This window comes from Capricornis sumatraensis, chromosome 19 (assembly GCF_032405125.1).
Source record: "Capricornis sumatraensis isolate serow.1 chromosome 19, serow.2, whole genome shotgun sequence".
Lineage (NCBI taxonomy): Eukaryota > Metazoa > Chordata > Mammalia > Artiodactyla > Bovidae > Capricornis > Capricornis sumatraensis.
Genome location: NC_091087.1, coordinates 27,319,311 through 27,341,247, shown reverse-complemented (window position 1 = coordinate 27,341,247; position 21,937 = coordinate 27,319,311). Strand labels below are relative to the sequence as shown.

Below are 21,937 nucleotides of genomic sequence, written 5' to 3'. Positions count from 1 at the left end.
ATCCAAAGGAGAGACCTGATGAACCTTTCACGTTCCTTGGAAACTGATCTCCTTTTTTGCTGTGGTTGTTAGGATGTTGTCCAGGATTGTGTGGAAAGGGTTAAAGCACTTACAGAAAGGGAAAGACCGCCCTCCAGCCCTGCCTGAGATGCTCTTCAAAAGGTCAGATGTTTCCAGAATCTTAACAGACAGCCTGTGTCTGTTTAAAGGGAAAGACAACAAGTTCTTGGGCTCCCAGCCAGCCCTTGTGGGTAATTTTCGCCCGGTTCTGCAGGCACCCAGCCAGACGCCTGGCCAGAGAGCACACCCACCCACCCCCTGCCCCCTCTAGATGGCCCTAGGCAGGCCAGGAGCTCTCTCCAACCCCCAGCTTGGAGTCCCTTCCCCTGGGGAAGGCTGGCATCTGACGAACAGGGCATGCATACCAACTCTGGGGCCTGTGATGCACCAGGAATAATGGGGGAGGGGTGACTTCCTGCAGACATTGAATCTTTTCAGCTGAAAGGGACTGTATTCTGACCCTGTCATTTTAGAGATGAGATTCAGAGAGGGGTGGCTGTGATGTAATGTAAGAATATCCTGACCCCAAATCAGGAAAACCCCGGGTTCAAAATGCAGTTCAGGGGCCATGAGCTATGGGATCTCAGGTACAAGCCTTTCTATGTGTCTGTATCTATTTGTAAAAAGTTCATACAGATGCTTCACATCCCAGGTAGCTTGCCCAAGGTCACACACAGCACACACACACCAAGGTTTTCTGACTCCCAGACAAGGGCCTAGTCCTCTCCAGAGGTGAGCAGCTTGCATTAAAGGTTGGCTGATCATAAAATGTAGCTGGAGACACAGTTAAATAACTTGGCCTTTTACTACTTAATCATGTTCTTTGTGCGAAGAAAAAAATTCCTACTCTTTCTACTCCCTGGAGGAAATAATTGCTAATATTCTGGCTTTCCTGGTGGCTCAGATGTTAAAGAGTCCACCTGCAATGCAGGAGACCTGACTTTGATCCCTGGGTCTGGAAGATTCCTTGCAGAAGGGAATGGCTACCCACTCCAGTATTCTTGCCTGGAGAATTCCATGGACAAAGGAACCTGGTGGGCTATAGTCCATGGGGTCACAAAGAGACATAACTGAAGGACTTTAACTCTCACTTTCCTATCCCCTGCAGGAAATAATTGCTAATATTCTGACATTTATCCTTTCGGAATGTCAAAGCATATATAAGGTATATATTCATATACTTTTTTTTTTTTTTGCCCAGCTAAGCAGTTTGTGAGATTGAACCTGAAATAGGAATTGAACCTGGGCCCTCAGCAGTGAAAGCATAGTCATTACCACCAGGAAATAACCAGGGAATTCCCTATATATTCTTTTCAACAATGAGATTGTAGGAGATCTATGTATTCATCCATCCACAGTTTTACATATATATTGCTCTTTCTCATGTAATTTTTCAATGGACAATTGACATCTTTTCACGTCTGGATATAGTTGGATAAACAAAGCATTCTATAGTTTGTTTCATCCCCTATGTCAAGACATTTAGGTTTTCAATTTTCCATTATGATCCATCTTTACTCACTTGTTCTGTCATTTTCTTAGGATAAATTCCTCACTGAGGACTGCTGCAAAACTGTCCTCTACAAATGCTGTGATGATTGTTATTTCCTCAAACAACATATTTAATATGAAGGCTGGTCCTCCTTTAAATAGAAAGTGTTCTCCCTCACCAGCACACTCAGCTTTAGATGGGAAGAAACAGAACCCAGGTGGGCTGAATGGGGCCGGTTGATGCAGGGCAGATATTTTGCACCTGACCCTTGGCTGCATCTAAGCAGGCAGTAGCCTGGCTAATAAGATGCTCCCATCTCCAAGCTCACAGCATGTCTGGGGCCATGGGATACACAAGAAACTGATCCATATACTTTCCATCTGATAGATGGAAAGGGGCTTTCTTTCTCCATATTTCCTTGTCCACCTGGCCTCCAGCCCACTAAACAACCACCCTCAAGCGCTCTTTATTTCCTAGTTAGATAGCACTACTTGTGTAAGCTACTGTTTATTACAGGTCTCATTTCCACTATTACATTTCATCTCTACGTTGGCCCAGAAAGCAGGTGCATGCGTGTTCGGTCATGTCCGACTCTTTGCAATATCATGGACTGTATTCCGCCAGGCTCCTCTGTCCATGAAATTCTCCAGGTGGAAATACTGGAGTGGGAAGCCATTTCCTTCCCAAGGAAGCAGGTACAGGTGGGAAAGCTGAGTCTTGGGCAGATCAAGATCTTGTCTAAAGGAACACAGCAGATGATTAACCTATTTGGGATTCAAACCTAGGTCTGTCTTACTACGAAACCTGTGTTTTACTTTAAAATTACTGTAGAACTAGTATGTGTATCAATATAAACACAAAAGCCTCAAAAGATGCAGCTGGTTTGTGGTGTGCAGTAGACATTACCTGGGCTCACCAGTATTTCTAGCCTCCTTTTTTTTGGATACATAGGACTGTACTCTCTGGAAGTCAGGTGCAGCTGCATGAGTTGCTCTGGCCAGTGAAATGTGAGGGGAAAGCGACGCATGACCCTCTGGGGGGGATTTGAGAACCCCTGTGCGGTTCTCATGCCTTCTTGCATGGCAGTGGTAAACCCTGAAGCCTCTTGTGGGGATGGTGACTTCAGGAAAGTCTAATGATGACTAAAGTGCAGACAACAAAGTTCTGAGCCTATGCAAGCCACATTGGGAATGCAAGCATGGGTAAGAAGTAAATCTTGGTTGTTTTAAGCCAAAGATGTTTAGAGGTGTTTGTTACCACATCATATCCTAGTCTATCCTGACTGCTGCAAGTGGTGATGGGGAGTTTCATGTCTTTGTCTAAATTCTTCTGTAGTTTTTATCCTTTAAGAAGATAACTATTTATAATTTTAAGAAAACGAGTCATAAATGGATACCAGCAAGAACCTACTGTCTAGCACAGGGAACTCTTCACAACGTTATATGGCAGCCTGGATGGGAGGGGAGTTTGGGGAAGAATGGATACATGTATAGATGGCTGAGTCTCTCCGATGTTCATCTGAAACTATCACAACATTGTTAATCATCTGTACCCCAGTACAAAATGAAAAGTTAAAAAAAAGTCATAATACACATTCACACAATTGGGACCATAATACACACCCTGCTATGCAACTTTTTTTGTTCTTTTTCTATTTTTTTTGATTTATTGTTTGTGGCACTTGGTCTTCCTTGCTGTTCTCGGGCTTTCTCTAGCTGTGGCAAGTGGGAGTGACTCAAGTTACAGGATGTGGGCTTCTCATTGCAGTGGCTTCTCTTACTGTGGAACACTGGCTTAGTTGCTCCCAGACATGTGGGATCCTCCTGGACCAGGGATCAAACCTGTGTCCCCTGCACTGGTAGGTGGACTCTTATCCACTGTGCCACTAGGGAAGTCCCTATTGCATTAATTTTAACAGCTTCATAGTATTCTGTTCTCTGAATATACCATAATGTTTTATAGCTGACAACTATTGAGAGATATGTTGGTTGTTTCTGGTTATTCTCGAAAGACGTGCTCCGAGCTACAGCTAGGCTGTTGCAACATTTATGGGAAAGGAAGGATTACTATTTACTTTCTCTTTTTTTGGTTCAGATCTTGCGGTTAGTTTCCAGCCTGAGCTCAGCCCTTAGAGGGCTGAGGGCACCTCCTGAAGAGAGATGAATAAGCCAAGCTGCCTGCACCCCTCCCAGGATGTACAGAGGAGGAGGCTGAAGGGCACCTGTCTGTGTGCATGCGTGAAGGCTGGGTGCTAGCCCGGAAGAACAGGGCAGGGAAGCACGTACCTGTACAACCTGGGCTGCACTGACCCTGACTCATATGTTCAGGAAGATAAGTTAACGGCCTGGAAACTCCAGAGCTCTGTGTGAGTTCTGACTCACTGACAATTATCCATAAACAAGTCATCTCACTTCTCAGCTTTCTTCCGGGTGGCACCGCACGATCTTTGGGGAAGGGCTGTGACATTCCTCCTTAGGAGCTTGAGAAAGATGAGAGCTGCTCAAAGAGAGTGTCAAGAGGATTAGAAGTGTTGGTCTCTTTCATTAAGGTGTCGAATGACTCATCACATTCGTAATTTTGAATGGCCCCCCCAGTGGAGGGTCTGAGTGGCTGACGCAGGTTCTACCCGCATTCCATTCCCAGAATGATTTGACTGACAACAATGGTCACATGCCTATCAAGACCTCGTTGTGCTAAGTTGCTCCAGCCATGCTGACTCTGAGACCCCCATGGACTGTAGCTCGGCAGGCTCCTCTGTCCATGGGTTCTCCAGGCAAGAATACTGGAGTGGGTTGCCATGCCTTCCTCCAGGGGATCTTCCCAACCCCAGTCTCTCATGTCTCCTGCAGTAGCAGGTAGATTCTTTACCATTAGCACCACCTGGGAAGCCTGTACTATTTACAGGCACTGCTATAATTCCATGGTAGGGAAGAAACTGGGGTTTCTCAGCCAAGAAAGAGGGCATAATTTAGAATTTCCGTGGATGTGACTCAAGGGTTACATATAGATCACAGAGCTCAAGAAGAACTTAGAATCAGCTATACTTCAATTGGAGAAGGTGATGGCACCCCGTTCCGGTACTGTTGCCTGGAAAATCCCATGGACGGAGGAGCCTGGTAGGCTGCAGTCCATGGGGTTGTGAAGAGTCGGACACGACTGAGCGACTTCACTTTCACTTTTCATTTTCATGCACTGGAGAAGGAAATGGCAACTCACTCCAGTGTTCTTGCCTGGAAAATCCCAGGGACGGGGGAGCCTGGTGGGCTGCCGTCTATGGGGTCGCACAGAGTCGGACACGACTGAAGTGACTTAGCAGCAGCAGCAGCAGCATACTTCAATTAATAAAGAATTTTTAAAAAAATAAAATGAGAAAAAGAATGTTGGAGATCAGAGTACTACCCCCTCATACAGTAATTCTGAGTATGTGCTTATCTGTAAGACAACCTAAGGGAAAAATAGGTTTGGAATGTGGATTTTTCTCTTTTAAGACATTCTCACATTTGGTCTGGAGTCCTGAAAAGAGTTTCTGAAGTCTCTAGTCCTGGTTTGGCACCTATGACGCATATGACCTTAGGCATGTTCCTTAAGCCTCTGGGCACCTCAATTTTCTCATCTATAAAACGGGGCTTCTGATCTTGCCCGACCTGTCTTACAGGTAGCTGTGACGTGGTTTAGATGAGGCACTGCGTATGAAAGTGTTTTGGAAATCCAAAGCAACTTCATACCTGCAGAGCTCCCTCACTACAGCTCCGGTCCACTGCCCAGACTGCAGAGGCATGAGGGACACCGAGACCTTCATTCAAAAGTGGGTCTTGGGACCTCCCTGGTGGCCCAGTGGCTAAGCCACTGTGCTCTCAATGCAGGGGTCCTGGATTCTGTCCCTGGTCCAGGAACTAGATCCCATATGCTACAATTAAAATATCCCTTGAGCAGCCAAATAAGTAATAATACTAATAAATTTTAAGTGAGTCTGTTATAGGATTTCCCTGGTGGTCCAGTGGCTAAGAGTCCACCCTCCCAGTGCAGGGGGCCTGAGTTTGATCCTTGGTCAGGGAACAAGATCCCACTTGCTGCAACTAAAGATCCTGCATGCTGCAACCAAGACCCAGGACAGCCAAATAAATAAATATATTTTTTAAAGTGAGTTTTACAGAGCGGGTATCTAGAGAGAGTCCCTGAGCACCAGGGACTGTTCTAGAGCAGGGGAGGCAGCAAAAAGATATAAAGACAAGACCCTTCCCTCTTGGAGCTTATATTCCCGCGGAGAGGCAGACAACACAAAGGGAGGCAAATTAGAAGCAAGGACAGAAAAGCCTGGCGGCTACGTCCACGGGGCCGCAAAGAAGTCAGCCACAACTGAGCGAAGAGCTTCAGAGACAGGGCTACGTCCACGGGGCCGCAAAGAAGTCAGGCACAACTGAGCGAAGAGCTTCAGGCTACGTCCATGGGGCTGCAAAGAAGTCAGGCACAACTGAGCGAAGAGCTTCAGAGACAGGGCTACATCCACGGGGCCGCAAAGAAGTCAGGCACAACTGAGCGAAGAGCTTCAGAGACAGGGCTACATCCATGGGGCCACAAAGAAGTCAGGCACAACTGAGCGAAGCGCTTCAGAGAGAGGGGAGTGTTTCGAGTGAATGAAGCAGGATGAGGCTGTTAGGGAGGGATGAGACAGGGGCTAGGTTAGGGGGTGACCAAAGAGGGCTTCCCTGAGGAGGCGACACCTGAGAACTAGGATCCAAGCGACAAGGACAACCCCGAGAAGACCCAGAGCACAAAGTGTCCAGCGCAAAGGGACAGCCGTGCAGAAGTTCCGAAGCAGAGAGAGACTCCTGTTCACAGAACCTGGAGAAGCTGATGGCTCGGAGCTGCAGTGGGGTAGGGCGGGCACGGCCACAAGCCAGGGCTTGCAGCGTGTTTTCTGGAGAGGGGAATGACACAGGATCTCATTTTGTGTTGTACTAAGATCAGCCTCCAAACAGTTGGAAGTTCTGTCTCTCATAGGCCATGTTGGGGACCTCAAGGAATGTTTAGGGCCTTCAAGGGCTTTATCCAGGAACCACCCCAACCTCCTGAACAGTCCACGGGGTCCCTAGTTCCTACTAGGGAAACTGAGAGGTAGAGAGGAAGTCACTTGCCTAGGGGGACCCACTATTTCCTTCTCAGGCTGGCATTCATCCCTAGGTCTCAGATCCTGCCCCCCAGGCCCAGCCTCTCTCCGCCCCACGGGGCCACTCCATAGATGGAGGATGGGAAGAGAGCCAGAAGATGGGCCCAGTGGCCCAAGTCTCCTGCTTCAGGCAGTGAGATCTCTGGGCTGGGCTCCAGAAAGGAAGGGCCTTGTCCAGCTGGGCCCTGTCCTGCATCACCAGGCCCAGCGCTCAGCCTTCAGCTGGCAGGAATAGGGGGGTGAGGTGGGGCGGTCAGCTCCAGGAGCTGGGCCAGCCAAGAGCAACCTGATCAAGCAGGAAACACGCCTGCCGCCAGACAAAGCGTCACCCGGCACCTGGAGCCTTTGTTCCCTGGCTGCCCGTTGCAAACTTTCCCAGGCACCTGCAGCCGGGCCTCGGGAGCACCTGGGCCAGGAAGGGGTTCCCACGGAATCTGGTTTTTCTGCAAAAGGGAGTGGCCTGACTTGTGACCCGGAGGGAGGTCTTGTGACATAATAATAACAACAATAACAATAGGTCCTCTACGTGTAAGAGGCAATTCATCTAACCCTCCAACAAACCCAGGAGGTCTCTACTAATTATTCACGTACTACAGATTACGAAATGGAAGCACACGGAGATAAAGTGACCAGGGCCAGGTCACGCAGTATAAGGAAGAGAAAACAATATGGGCTTTTAAATTAATGAATCCCAGCCCTACTGACCCTCAGCAAGGCATTTAAAATTTTCCAAGCTTGTCATCTTGTTCTGGTCTCAGAGGACTGTGGTGCAGATTAAATGATATGAGATATACAAAGCCTCTGGCACATGGCTCCCCATCCAGACAGGTTTTGCTCCCCACCTCCTAGAGCTCTGTGATCATGCTACCGTCACTGGACCTCAGTTTCCTCATCAAAATAATAGGTACAATAACATTACCCAATAGGGCTATTGAAAGCCTCATGCTCTTCTGATAGGAGTGCCTCATCTTTTGAAAGGAGGCGACAGAGGATGAGATGGCTGGATGGCCTCACCAACTCAAAGGACATGAATGTGGGAGATGGTAAAGAGCAGGAAAGCCTGGCGTGCTGCAGTTCGTGGGGTGGCAAAGAGTCGCTCACTTAGCAACTGAACAACATCTTTTCAAAAGGCCCCATTCCTGAGACCATCCTAGCAAGACTCCATTTTACAAAATTGCTATCTCTGCTTTCTACCAAAACAAAGAAACACAAATAGAAAAACCAATCTTAGTGCCATTCTCCTTTTTGAGACAAAAAGCCAATATTACTCACACTGCTCAGCTTGGAAGATTTTCTCAGAAGGAAAACCAGAAGGGACAGCTCCAGTCATACCACGGGTTCCAGGATTCTCTCCAGCTTCACACTCTGAGACCGACGACCCACCCACAGCAGCCGCGACAGGACAGACAGCCCACGCAAAGCGCAGGGAAGATCCACCGGGGATTTCAGCCCAAACAAAACAAGACACTACACTCCTTTCCCTGTAAATGAGCCAACACTGATGAAGCTTGTGTTATCAGCAAAGGCATTGTGTGCATGGATGTTTCCCCAGTATCAGGGACTATATTGATACATGAGAACACACTGCCACCACTGTTGTGGATACCCGTCAGGGTGGCGGCCTCAGCTCTTCCCAAAGGCCACATCTGTTTTTCTCAATCAGCTTTTGGGGGATCAACTGCCCTTTTTCTAGTCCAACTCAGCCAATCATGTAAGGGCTGCCAATCAGCCTACATCACCGCCCCTGGTTACAGTGACTGGTCCAAGAGAAAGGTAAGGAATTAAAAAAAAAAAAGGCTAGCAGAGTTTTTACCAGAATTTCAAAATTGGAGCTGGAGAGGAAAATCCTATTCTTCTTGGATTTGGTGAGCTTGAAGGATGTAAGTTGGGACCACTGACAGCCATCTTCTGGATGGAGAAAGCCTGTTTGCAAAAGCAAGGGATGAAGATATCAAAGAGAAAAGCCATCTTGAATAGCAGGGTATCCTGATATAGTCCCAGATTGCTGTTGTCTCCTAAGAAAGTGAAAATGAAAGTCACTCAGTTATGTCTGACTCTTTGTGACCCCATGGACTATACAGTCCATGGAGTTCTCCAGGCCAGAATACTGGAGTGGGGTAGCCTTTCCCTTCTCCAGGGAATCTTCCTGACCCAGGAATAAAACTGGGGTCTCCTGCACTGCAGGCGGACTCTTTACCAACTGAGCTCTCAGGGAAGCCAGGTCATCTCGTAAGGCAGGCTCAACCCTTCCTGCCCATCTCCTAGTATGTGTTTAAATGAGCCAATAAATTCCTTCCCATCCCTTGTTAGTTAAGAGACCTGCTTAACCCAGCCACCAAGCATCGGGTGGTAATAAACACAGCAGTTGAGTGGGAGAGACGTCACAGGCAGGACCTGATGACTTGCCAAGTGAAAGTTTTAGGCAATCTGGACTGTGAAATCTGAGACAGACAAGATCACCTGATTCATTAAAATCAACAAACACTTACTGAGCCCCTCCTTACACCAGGGCTGGTATTAGGCATTCAGGAGGTAACAGTGAATGGGACAAACCAGGTACTTTTCCTCCCTTTGGAGTAATCAGAAGGGACTTCCTGGAGCTGGTGAGGTTTGAGGAAGTCTCCAAGAGACGGTAAAACCCGGTCAGACTGAGGGTGATGGGGAGAAAAGCGTGAATAAAAATATGGAATATGGAGACATAGGACTTGCCTGGTGGTCCAGCGGCTAAAACTCTGAGCTCCCAATGCAGGGGGCCCAGCTTCGACCCTTGGTCAGGGAGCTAGGTCCCCCATGCCGTAACTAAAAGACCCCGCATGATGCAACGAAGACCTGGTGCCACCAAATAAGTTTTTTTTAAAAAGAATGAAAAAAAAAAAAAAGATATGGTGGCACAAAGTACGTGTCCGTGAGGGCCCGCTGTCTTATATTTCCATGGTGCCTGGCTATAGGTCACACTCAGTACAGGTTGATGGCCTGGTATGAGTAAGAGAATGAATACGTGAGTGAAGCAAAGTGCAAGTCGTGTGGAGAAAGAGCAGCTATTCAGCTTGACTGCAGAAGAGCTACTTTTAGAGAAGGCAATGCCAGCCTGTAGAGGACCTCAATGAAAGCCGTGGTCTCTGCCCGGACCACAGCACACAGTCCCGGTTCCGGCTGGGCTGGGCAGAGCTGGCAGGGCAGCACAGTGGATCCCACAGAGCCCTTGGGGCCCCCATCTCTGTTGTGGCTGCCACACCCACACGCTCTCAGCGTCACCAGCCAGGCTCTGCCCAACACCCTAACCAGCACCCCAGCCACCCAAGGTCATGCCCCAGACACCACCGCCCTCCTGGCTCCTGGGCGAAGCTGCCAACACAGCACTCCTGCACAGTCTGTAATTTGAACAGGACCTCCTCCCAGCCTGACCGCTCCTGGCCTTCTGCACCCCAGACGTGCCCACTGTGGGAGCTGCCCAGAGAGGAGCGGTCTGCTGTTCGTCAAACCGCTGCACCTGGGCTGCCTACAGAGGCCGAGCCTGGGCACCGTGGGGGCATCAGAGGCCGCTCCTTTGCCCAGAACTAGGGAGACTACGCCCCCTTGTGGCCAGGAACCACCCAGCACCTTGGTCTTCCCAGTTCAGTTCAGTTCAGTTCAGTTGCCCAGTTGTGTTGGACTGCAGCACGCCAGGCCTCCCTGTCCATCACCATCTCCCGGGGCTTATTCAAACTCGTGTCCATCGAGTCGGTGATGCCATCCAGCCATCTCATCCTCTGTTGTCCCCTTCTCTTCTTGCCTTCAATCTTTCCCAGCATCAGAGTCTTTTTCCAATGAGTCAGATCTTTTCATCAGGTGGCCAAAGTATTGGAGTTTCAGCTTCAGCATCAGTCCTTCCAATGAACACCCAGGACTGATCTCCTTTAGAATGGACTGGTTGGGTCTCCTTACAGTCCAAGAGACTCTCAAGAGTCTTCTCCAAACCCGCAGTTCGAAAGCATCCACTCTTCAGCACTCAGCTTTCTTTATAGTCCAACTCTCACATCCATACATGACTACTGGAAAAACCATAGCTTTGACTAGATGGACCTTAGTCGGCAAAAGAATGTCTCTGCTTTTTAATATGCTGTCTAGGTTTCTTCCAAGGAGCAAGCGTCTTTTAATTTCATGGCTGCAGTCACCATCTGCAGTGATTTTGGATCTCAAGAAAATAGTCTGTCACTGTTTCCATTGTTTTTCCATCTATTTGCCATGAAGTGATGACCAGATGCCATGATCTTAGTTTTCTGAATGTTGAGTTTTAAGTCAGCTTTTTCACTCTCCTCTTTCACTTTCAAGAGCCTCTTTAGTTTCTCTTCGCTTTCTGCCATAAGGGTGGTGTCATCTGCATATCTGAGGTTTTGATATTTCTCCCAGCAGTCTTGATTCTAGCTTGTGCTTCATCCAGCCTGACATTTCGCATGATGTACTCTGCATATAAGTTAAATAAGCAAAGTGACAATATGTAGCTGTGACGTACTCCTGTCCCGACTTGGAATCAGTCTGTTGTTCCATGTACAGTTCTAACTGTTACTTCTTGACCTGCATACAGATTTCTCAGGAGGCAGGACAGGTGGTCTGGTATTCCCGTCTCTTGAAGAATTTTCCAGTTTGTTGTGATCCACACAGTCAGGTCTTCCCAGCTATGAAAATTTGCACCGGTAATTTGGTGTGTGTGTGAGCTCAGTTGTGACCAGCTGCTGCGACCCAGTGGACTGTAACCCGCCAGGTTTCTCTGTTTATAGAATTTTCCAGGCAAGGATACTGGAGTACGTTGCCATTTCCTTCTCCAGGAATCTTCCCAACCCAGGGATCAAACTCATATCTCTTAAGTGGTCCTACCTAGCAGACGGGTTCTTTACCACTAGTGCCAAAGTGAAGAGGAGCTAAAAAGCCTCTTGATGAAAGTGAAAGAGGAGAGCGAAAAAGTTGGCTTGAAGCTCAACATTCAGAAAACGAAGATCATGGCATCTGGTCCCATCACTTCATGGCAAATAGATGGGGAAACAGTGTCAGACTTTATTTTTGGGGGCTCCAAAATCACTGCAGATGGCGACTACAGCCATGAAATTAAAAGACGCTTACTCCTTGGAAGAAAAGTTATGACCAACCTAGATAGTATATTCAAAAGCAGAGACATTACTTTGCCAACTAAGGTCCGTCTAGTCAAGGCTATGGTTTTTCCTGTGATCATGTATGGGTGTGAGAATTGGACTGTGAAGAAGGCTGAGCGTCGAAGAATTGATACTTTTGAACTGTGGTATTGGAGAAGACTCTTGAGAGTCCCTTGGACTGCAAGGAGATCCAACCAGTCCATTCTGAAGGAGATCAACCCTGGGATTTCTTTGGAAGGAATGATGCTAAAGCTGAAGCTCCAGTACTTTGGCCACCTCATGCGAAGAGTTGACTCATTGGAAAAGACCCTGATGCTGGGAGGGATTGGGGGCAGGAGGAGAAGGGGACGACCCAGGATGAGATGGCTGGATGGCATCATGGACTCGATGGACGTGAGTCTGAGTGAACTCCAGGAGATGGTGATGGACAGGGAGGCCTGGCATGCTGCGATTCATGGGGTCGCAAAGAGTCAGACACGGCTGAGCGACTGAACTGAACTGAACTGAGTGCCACCTGGGAACTTTTATTTTTGGTTTTTGGCCCAGTCACATGACATTCAGAGCTTCCCTGCCCAGGGATCAAACCCATATCCCCAGCATTGGAAGCTCAGAGTTCTAACCGCTAGGCCACCAGGGAAGTCCAGGGGAGCTTTTAAAAAGGAAATAACAATTTTGAAAAGCTGAGAACACGAATCACTTAAGTGGATATCTCAAGGAAACTCATGGTAAAGACTTTGGGGAAAAAATAAAGCAGACTCTTGGAAAAAACTATTTTAGAATTTCCAACGCCAAAGTAAATTTTTCTGACTATAATTTCTTTTACATTTATCTGCTAAGGCAGGAAGATGTGATATCCGAAGATTGCTGTTTTAGGTGCTTTCCAGTTCCATGCGGTCTTCCCGTGTTCCATGTTCTTATGGAACATACCTCCCACTTCTGTGATTCTTAACAGCCCTGTCAGCCCAGATGGATAGTAAAGAGCTCCTCTCCCCCACATTCCTCAGCTTTGAAAACTCCGTTTTTCACCTACATAGTGTTTGTTTGCAATGGGGGCAAACCTCTGAGCATCTTTACAAGCGTTTTTGTCTATGATACGTAATACTGTGTATTAGATGCTCATTGTTATTGCTGGTAGTGTTTGTCAGGGAGGAGAATGGAGATTAAAAAAAGAAAAACTAGAAGACAGCTCCTGATCTCAGGGGCCTGTCTACCTTAGACAAAATACACACACATGACACAACTTGCAAACAGTCAGAAATTAACAGCCGGGCATAAACTAAACGTATGAGGGCTGAGAGCAGTAATCAGAGTGAGTGGGAGGCTGAAGGCAGGGCACTTGCTGGAAATACAGTCTGAGAGGAGTCTGGAAGAATGCCAGGCCCACAGACTGAGGCTGTCTGGGCTTGGATAGACGTTAAGGAGGCCAACATGGACTTCGGTAGTGGTTAAGAATCTGCCTTCCAACACAGTGGACATGGGTTTGATCACTGGTTGGGGGACTAAGATCCAACCTGTTACAGGACAACTAAGCCTGTGTGCCCCAACTACTGATCTAGGGCCCAGCAGCAGCAACTACTGAAACTTGTGTGCCCTAGAGCCTGTGATCCGAAACAAGAGAAGCCGCCGCAAAGAGAAATCTATGCACTGCAGCTAGAGAGTAGCCCTCACTCCCTACAGCTAGAGAACAGCCCTCGCAGCAACAAAGAGCCAGCACAGCAAAAAAACAAAAAAGGAAGAAGAAGACAGTCAGATGAACCAAATAGCTGAAGACATCAGGCCAAGAAAGCCTCGTGGTCTAGTGGCTAAGAAAGACTCCGTGCTCCCAGTGTAGGGGCCTGGGTCCGACCCCTACTCAAGGAATGAGATCCATACAACTGAAGAGTTGGCCAGCTGCAACTAAAAGGCCCTGCACGCCGCAACCAAGACGGCACAGCTAAGTAAATAAGTAAACAATATGAAGAAAGCCCAAGGCAGTCATCTTACCACCCCGAGTTCCAACTCTTTAGGATCATCTCTACATGTGGATTCCACCAGGCTTCTTAACCACTCGGGAGGCAGCCCCTGCTCACGACCAGAAGGACTGCCTATTACCCTAGGCAGTTGCCCACCCACTGCTTTTGAAACAGCTCACAGTTCATTCTCTGGGAGAGATTTTGCTGTCAGCGATGATCTCAGCATTTGGACCTGTACCTGTCTGGATCGGGCTAGCCCCTGGATGACCCAGTCAGATTCTGTGATCTGGCTTCTGGACAGACCCGACTTTGCTCCTGGCCTCAGGGTGGGGGGCAGGGCATGATTCGGGGTATTTTTGGTTCTCGGTAACAGACACCCTACTCGAGCCGGTTGAATCGGTGAGGACGTTTATTGTGTCACTTAATAGGAAGTCCCACAGGAGGGTGGTCTCCAGGTAAGCTGATACAGCCTCTCAGTGAGGACGTCAAGACCGAAATGCATGTGCTTCTTTGTTTACTCCTTCCCTGACTTTGGAGATTGTGCCAGTCTGCCCTTCATGCCTGGAAACACCTGCTTGCTCACAGCCTTACCAACAGAATGGATTGTCAAACATTTGGAATTCTGCCAATCTGATAGGGGATAAGTGCTGTAACAGTGTCATTTCAATTTTAATTGCTCTTACGATGAGCGAATTGAGCATTTTTTCATATACTTAAGGGCTACTTGTTTTTTCTTTTCTGTGACCTTTGTCTTCTTCACCTCCCTTGCTCATTTTCCATTCAGGTTGTTGACCTTGGATGCAGGTTTTTTTCCATCTCTCTGCTCTGGCTTTTTCAGTGCTTGCTTCCTGCTCAGGGTGGAACCAAGAGGGCAGCAGCGGCTTCCTGACCTTGAGATGCTCAGAAATCAGGAGTGTCACTTTCTGTTTGTACCTAACCCAGTTCTACTTCCCAACCGTCTTTTCCCTTTTCTCTTTCTTTTTTGTTGTCATTATTTTTTTTTTCCGGCTGCACCATGCGGTTTGCAGGATCTTAGTTCCCTGACCAGGGCTGGAAACTGGGTCCTCTGCAGTGGAAGCTCCGAGTCCTAACCACTGGACTGCCAGGGAAGTCCCATCCTGTTTTTCCTTTGGATAAGAAGAAATTGACTTGCCTAGTTTGCTTTGCAGTGAGGAGTGGCCATGAGACACAGTTCTGCCCAATGAGATGAAGGTGGGAACATGTCAGGGACTTTTGGGGAAAGATGTGGTTAGAAAAAGCACAGGTGTCGGGCTTCGCTGCTGGTCCAGTGCTTATGAATCACCTGCCAATGCAGGGGGACATGGATTTGAAGACCCTGCATGCCATGGAGGGATTAAGCCCATGAGCTACAACTACAGAGCCCAGGCTCTAGAGCCCTTGAGCCAAAACTACTGAACCCCGTGTGCCTAGGGCCTGTGCTCCACAAGAGAAGCCCCTGCAGTGAGAAGTCTGTTCTCGGCCAACTGGAGGGGAGCCCCCGCTCTCCGCAACTAGAGAAAGCAACGAAGACCCAGCGCAGCCCAAAGGAAACTACGAAACACAGGTGTCATGGGCGTAGCCCCTTTCTTCCTGTCTTAATACGGACAGAATGGCTGGAGTGGCAGCCTTCTTGACACCATTAACAAAGACAGAGACAGTCACAGGAATGTTGATCCTAGTATTACTAGAACCGCCAAACCAATGCCAGGAACCACCTACCTCCAGACTTTGTATATAGCTCACTGAGTATCTTCACTCCTAAACTACATTGTTGGCATGTAGGTGGAGGGAGGTATGTTCTGTTACCTCTGATGAAAACATCTCTAAGCAGCGCATTGTGGCTTTCTCTTAGCAGAAAACACTTCCCAGAAGTTCACCCTTCCTCATTCCCTGGACTTTTCCTCAGGATATTGGTCGCAATGGTCCCGAACCAACCATCTCAAGGGGCATAGGATTTCCCTTAGGCTGATGGGGTCACTCATCACTCATGGGCTGGGGGCAACATTCCCTGAGGCATATGGATGCAGGGAAGAGAGGTGAAAGCCAGAGGCGAGAGGCTTGCGGCATTTTCAGAAACCAAGGGGGTGAGAAATGGCTGCTCGGTAGCCAGGCACGGGGTCTCCTGCAGTGAGTGAGACAGTGGCCTCAGCTCGGGACTGCGCCTGGGGGAGCGACTTGTGTGTCGCCTCCGTGGACCCACTGCCCTGTCATCCTGCCCTAGGGCACTGCTGGGCTCCACCTGTGTGCAGAGGTTTGCAACCTGTCCCACCTGTAGGTCTTATAAACCATGAATGCACAGTTACATGAACTACATACACTTCTCACAGTGAGGTCAAAGAAATAGTTGTATTCCTTTAAGACAAAAACTTTCTTTGATAAATGAATAGATTACATTAGTTTATAAAGTCCATGAGGACAGGGGTGTATCTTTCTTATTTTCTGCTATACCTCCAGTCCCTAGCAATTGGTTAAAATTGTTGAACAGAACAGAGCTTTCGGACATAGTTTTTTTTGGAGGCATGGGGGGTGCCAAGTGGCATGTGGGATCTTAGTTCCCTAACCAGGGATTGAGCCTGTGCCCCTTGCATTGAGAGTTTGAGTCTTATTTTTAAAATACTTGTATTTATTTATTTGGCTGCACCAGGTCTTCGTTGCGGCACAAGCAATCTTAGTTGTGGCATGTGGGATCTAGTTTCCCGACCAGGGATTGAACCTGGGTCTCCTGCATTGGCAGCACAGCGTCTTAGGGTTAGGGAAGTCACCAACATAGACACTGACATCAATCAACCCACTAACTTGGGGGCTCTGATAATTCAGTCTGCTACCACCTGACTGAATTATACTTCACTCTCTCCACTACCAGACAACAATAAGAAGTCTGTTTGGAGACCTACTAAGTCCAGGATATCTGCTTTTAGCGTTTCAAGCCAAGGGTGCTATGGAGCTGGGGATGATGAACCCATTCTGGCTCCCAGGAATCATCGTTTCCTTTTCCGGGCCTTCCCAAATCACCCCTTCATTACTGTTCAGCCCTCTGGCTCAATGTTTGAAGTCCCCATTTTCTTTCCTTTCAAAATCAAGAATGGCCTTTCCACTCTCTCCCACTCTCCAGCTCATTTTCTGTTGGAATATTTCCAAGACCACAGGCACTGACTCAGCGTCCCATTTCTCAATAGAAGGGATATAATTAGTCCAGGCCAAAGGACCTTGGGGGCTTCCCTGGTAGCTCAGCTGGTAAAGAATCTGCTTGCAATGCAGGAGACCCCAGGTCGATTCCTCGGTCGAATCCCGAGATGCCTGGCGGGCTACAGACTGCTGCTGCTGCTGCTGCTGCTGCTGCGTCACTTCAGTCGTGTCGGACTCTGCGAGACCCCATAGACGGCAGCCCACCAGGCTCCCCCATCCCTAGGATTCTCCAGGCAAGAACACTGAAGTGGGTTGCCATTTCCTTCCCCAATGTTACATTCTATGGGGTCGCAAAGAGTTGGACATGACTGAGCAACTAAGCACAGCGCGCAGCACAACAGACCTTGTTTCAAGGAGCTAGAGGTTCATTTACAAACTCTCCAACCCACCTTGGGGATAGCCAAGAGCTAGTTCCTCTCTGAGTTGCTTGCACACTTCTCTAGGTCTGAAAAGCAAAGGTCCCATTGCTGACAGGTTCCGACCTTCCAAGATTCCGCTCCCAGCATCTAATGCAGGCCTGCTCTTCCTTTCATGTCTTTGCTCTAAACAAAACCTCCTTTCCATTGTCCTCCCTGGCAATGTTCTATTACATTTGTTTATTTCCTCCATTATAAAAAATAACATAAGCTCAGGGACCAGTGGTTAAGACTCCAATGGTCCAGTGGTTAAGACTCCAGTGGTCCAGTGGTTAAGACCGTGCTGTGCTTCCAGTACAGACGGCATGGGTTTGATCCCTGGTCAGGGTACTAAGATCCCACATGCTGCACAGCATGGCCCAGAAAAATAAATAAATTAATTAATTAAAAGGTAACTTTTAAAAAAAAAGGTAATATAAGCTTATAAGCTCATTTAAGAAAATGGAAATCTAGCTGGGTTCCCTGATAGCTCGGTTGGTAAAGAATCCGCTTGCAATGCAGGAGACCCGGGTTCAATTTCTGGGTCAGGAAGATTCCCTGAAGAAGGGATAGGCTACCCACTCCAGTATTCTTGGGCTTCCCTTGTGGCTCAGCTGGTAAAGAATCCGCCTGCAATGCAGGAGACCTGGGTTTGATCCCTGGGCTGGGAAGATCCCCTGGAGAAGGGAAAGGCTACCCACTTCAGTATCCTGGCCTGGAGAATTCCATGGACTGTAGAGTCCATGGGGTCGCAAAAAGTCAGGCACAACTGAGAGACTTTCACTTTCAGAAAATCCAGCTAAGTAGGAAGATGGAGCAAGGAAAACATACTTCTCCTTTTACCTAAAGTCAAGTTCAGTCAATGATGAGCTGTTGAGGCAAGGAATGTTGTCGTGGTCTGGGCGCGGGTTGCAAAAGAATTTCCAGACTTGAGACAGAATGAGAGGGAAATAAAGTTTATTAGAACGGGAGACACTGTTAGAACAGTGGACCAGTTCAAGAGAGAACTGATATTGAACAGGGGTCCTTAGTCCACTTTTGTACCCAGGGTACAAGGAGCGGGATAGGGGTCTTGCGGGTCATTTGCTGATTGGATGAGGCATGTATACTGGGTGGGGGAAGAGTAAGGCAAATACCTTCTCCCTATAGGGTAAGAGGGGAGACAGGTCATACTGCTCAGGAGGACCCAAAATCTGTTAATAGTTACAACATGGGGGATGGAAGGACAAGGGTCTGGTTTCTCTGTTCCTGCATTCTAAGACCCTCCTTGGTTTTATCTGCTCTTTAGTTCTTGGGTTACCACAAATATGGCTTTATTTGGAAAGCCCACAGATGAAGATGGCAGACTAAAGTTTCAAAATAACCATCTAGTTGAAGATTCTTTTATAGAACCAGAGAGAGGAACTAAAATCAAAAGGCAGAATAAAGATGGAGAGGCAATGGGGAAGTAAATAAAAAGGGCCATCAGTCTTGCAAAACATCTCCGGGAATGGCCAGCTTTGAGGAAGGGTGTGTTAGTCTCTTTTTTCATGCAGCCTGTCACAGGTGGGCACGGTCGGATTGAGAAATCTGTATGCAGGTCTGGAAGCAACCGTTAGAACTGGACTTGGTACAACAGACTGGTTCCAAATAGGAAAAGGAGTACCTCAAAGCGGTATATTGTCACCCTGTTTGTTTAACTTATATGCAGAGTACATCATGAGAAATGCTGGGCAGGAAGAAGCACAAGCTGGAATCAAGATTGCCGGGAGAAATATCAAAAACCTCAGATATGCAGATGACACCACCCTTATGGCAGAAAATGAAAAGGAACTAAAAAGCCTCTTGATGAAAGTGAAAGTGGAAAGTGAAAAAGTTGGTTTAAAGCTCAACATTCAGAAAACTAAGGTCATGGCATCCAGTCCCATCACTTCATGGGAAATAGATGGGGAAACAGTGGAAACAGTGGTAGACTTTATTTTGGGGGCTCCAAAATCACTGCAGATGGTGATTGCAGCCATGAAATTAAAAGATGCTTACTGTTTGGAAGGGAAGTTATGACCAACCTAGATAGCATATTAGAAAGCAGAGACATTACGTTGCCAACAAAGGTCCCTCTAGTCAAGGCTATGGTTTTTCCAGTGGTCACGTATGTGTTAGGCAGGCAGAACAGGGAAAATGAGTCCAGAATGGTGGTGGCTAAGAGACAAGGAAGGGAAAAGCCCAAGAAAATAGAACAAAAGAAGGTCCGAGGACCAGAGTGAGGACCTCAGATAAAACAAACAACACTCCTGGCTGGCCCAATTTACATAGGACTGGCCCAGGGAGAGAGAAACATATAAATAGAGGAGCCAAAGCTAGCTTCCTCTCTCTCTCTCCTGCGCGCTGGGGCGCTCTTCTCCTCATGCCTTTGGATCGATGTGCCTTCACGCCTTGAAGATGGATTTTCCTGCTATCTTCTAAATAAAATAGAGCTGTAACACTGAGCTGTAACACTGATTTGTCTAAGAGCTATAACATGGTCCATTCGAGACCTGAGAGCTATAACACGGTCTATCCAAGACCTGAGAGCTGTGACACGCCGAGGGGGCTTTCATGTCCGTCACTCCAAATCTTTGTTGTGACGAGACAAAGAACCAAGGAACATACACTCGCGTGACATATGGATGTGAGAGTTGGACTGTGAAGAAGGCTGAGCACCAAAGAATTGATGCTTTTAAACTGTGGTGCTGGAAAAGACTCTTGAGAGTCCCTTGGACTGCAAGGAGATCCAACCAGTCCATCCTAAAGGAGACCAGTCCTGGGTGTTCATTGGAAGGACTGATGCTGAGGCTGAAACTCCAATACTTTGGCTACCTCATGTGAAGAGTTGACTCATTGGAAAAGACCCTGATGCTGGCAGGGATTGGGGGCAGGAGGAGAGGGGGACGACAGAGGATGAGATGGCTGGATGGCATCACCAACTCGATGCACATGAGTTTGGGTGAACTCTGGGAGTTGGGGATAGACAGGGAGGCCTGGCGTGCTGCGATTCATGGGGTTGCAAAGAGTCAGACACGACTGAGCGACTGAACTGACTAGCTGACTGAGCTCAACAAAGGCATTTTTAGTCCAACAGTCAGGCTGAGGGGCTGGGTTTCCTGAGGTAGGCCATTATGTATGATGATAACAACAACAGCCACGAAAAGCAAGTCAAAGAAACACTTCCAACATGAAGTCAGAATTAGTTTTTCTCTGCATTGGGAGCGCAGAGTGTTAGCCATGGTGAAATAGGAGGGAAAGGGGCCAGGCAGAATTTCTGAAAGAATGACATAGCCCAAGGACACAACATAGACCAATTGGAATCAAATGGGCCCAAGACGGCAGACAAGCCAGCTTTGACCAGACCTTGATCCTCAGTCAGCAAGCTAAATGACACACTCAGAGGTGCCATGGTGGTTCCAAAGTTGACCATCAAAGACCAAAAAGCAGGCAGTAGTCCAACCCCTGGAAATCCCCTCCCTTTCCCCAAAATAGTTGGAATAATCCTCCCACTCATTAGCCTATGAAATTATCCAGCCCATAAAAGCTAACCACAACCCCTTTTGAGGCCACTGTATTCACCCTCTGTGATGGCCCATGCTCTGTGGAGTGTTTCTCTCTCTGAATAAATTCACTTGTTACCTATCACTTTGTCTCTCACTGAATTCTTTCTGCTATGAGACATCAAGAATCTGAGCCTGGCCTTTCTCACTCCCTGGCCATCTTGGTGGCTGCTCTTGGTTGGAGGCACCCCACACCCAAGGCAGGGAGGTGGTGGCCACCAAGAAGATGAAAAAGTCACTGGAGTCAATCAACTCTAGGCTCCAACTGGTTATGAAAAGTGGAAAGTACGTGCTGGCGTACAAGCAGACTCTGAAAAGGATCAGACAAGGCAAAGTGAAACCAGTCATTCTCACCAACAACTGCTCAGCCTTGAGGAAATCTGAAATAGAGTATTATTCCATGTTGGCCAAAACTGGTGTCCATCACTACCATGGCAATAACATTGAATTGGGCACAGATGTGAAAAGTACTACAGAGGTATGCACTCTGGCTATGATTGATCCAGATGACTCTGATATCATTAAAAGCATGCCAGAACAGACTGGTGAAAAGTGAATCACGTACAATTTTTCTTTAATAAAACTGGCAAGAAAGGGCTTGTTAAAAAAAAAAAAAAAAAGAGCCTGAGCCTGTAACCAGGTCTGTGATCTCAGTTTGAAGACTGTGGGTTTTGGCTCAGTTCAAGTTCCAGTCTGGGTTTTGGCTGGGTTTGAGTCCCGGCACATGGGTTCCAGTCTCAATCTAAGGTAAATGGCTTCAACTGGACCACCAGAGAAGTCCCTTGCAGAGATTCTTACCTTAGTTTCTTCACCTCTGGAAATTTTCTATGGTGAACATATATTGCTTTTATAATCACAGAAATGTAACACGTGTTACAGGCTGAAGCATCCCTCAAATTCATATGCTGAAGTGCTAACCCCCAGCACCTCAGTATGTGGCTGGATTCGGAGAAAGGGCCTTTAAGTAGGCATTTAAGTGAAAAAGGAGGCCATCAG

At 47.7% G+C, this 21,937-nt stretch overlaps 1 pseudogene; it reads left to right on the top strand.

Annotated features, from left to right (window-relative positions):
- The window catches only part of LOC138094933 (large ribosomal subunit protein eL30 pseudogene), a 56,982-nt pseudogene extending 35,485 nt beyond the window's left edge, over positions 1-21,497 (top strand).
- The last annotated feature ends 440 nt before the right edge of the window (positions 21,498-21,937 follow it).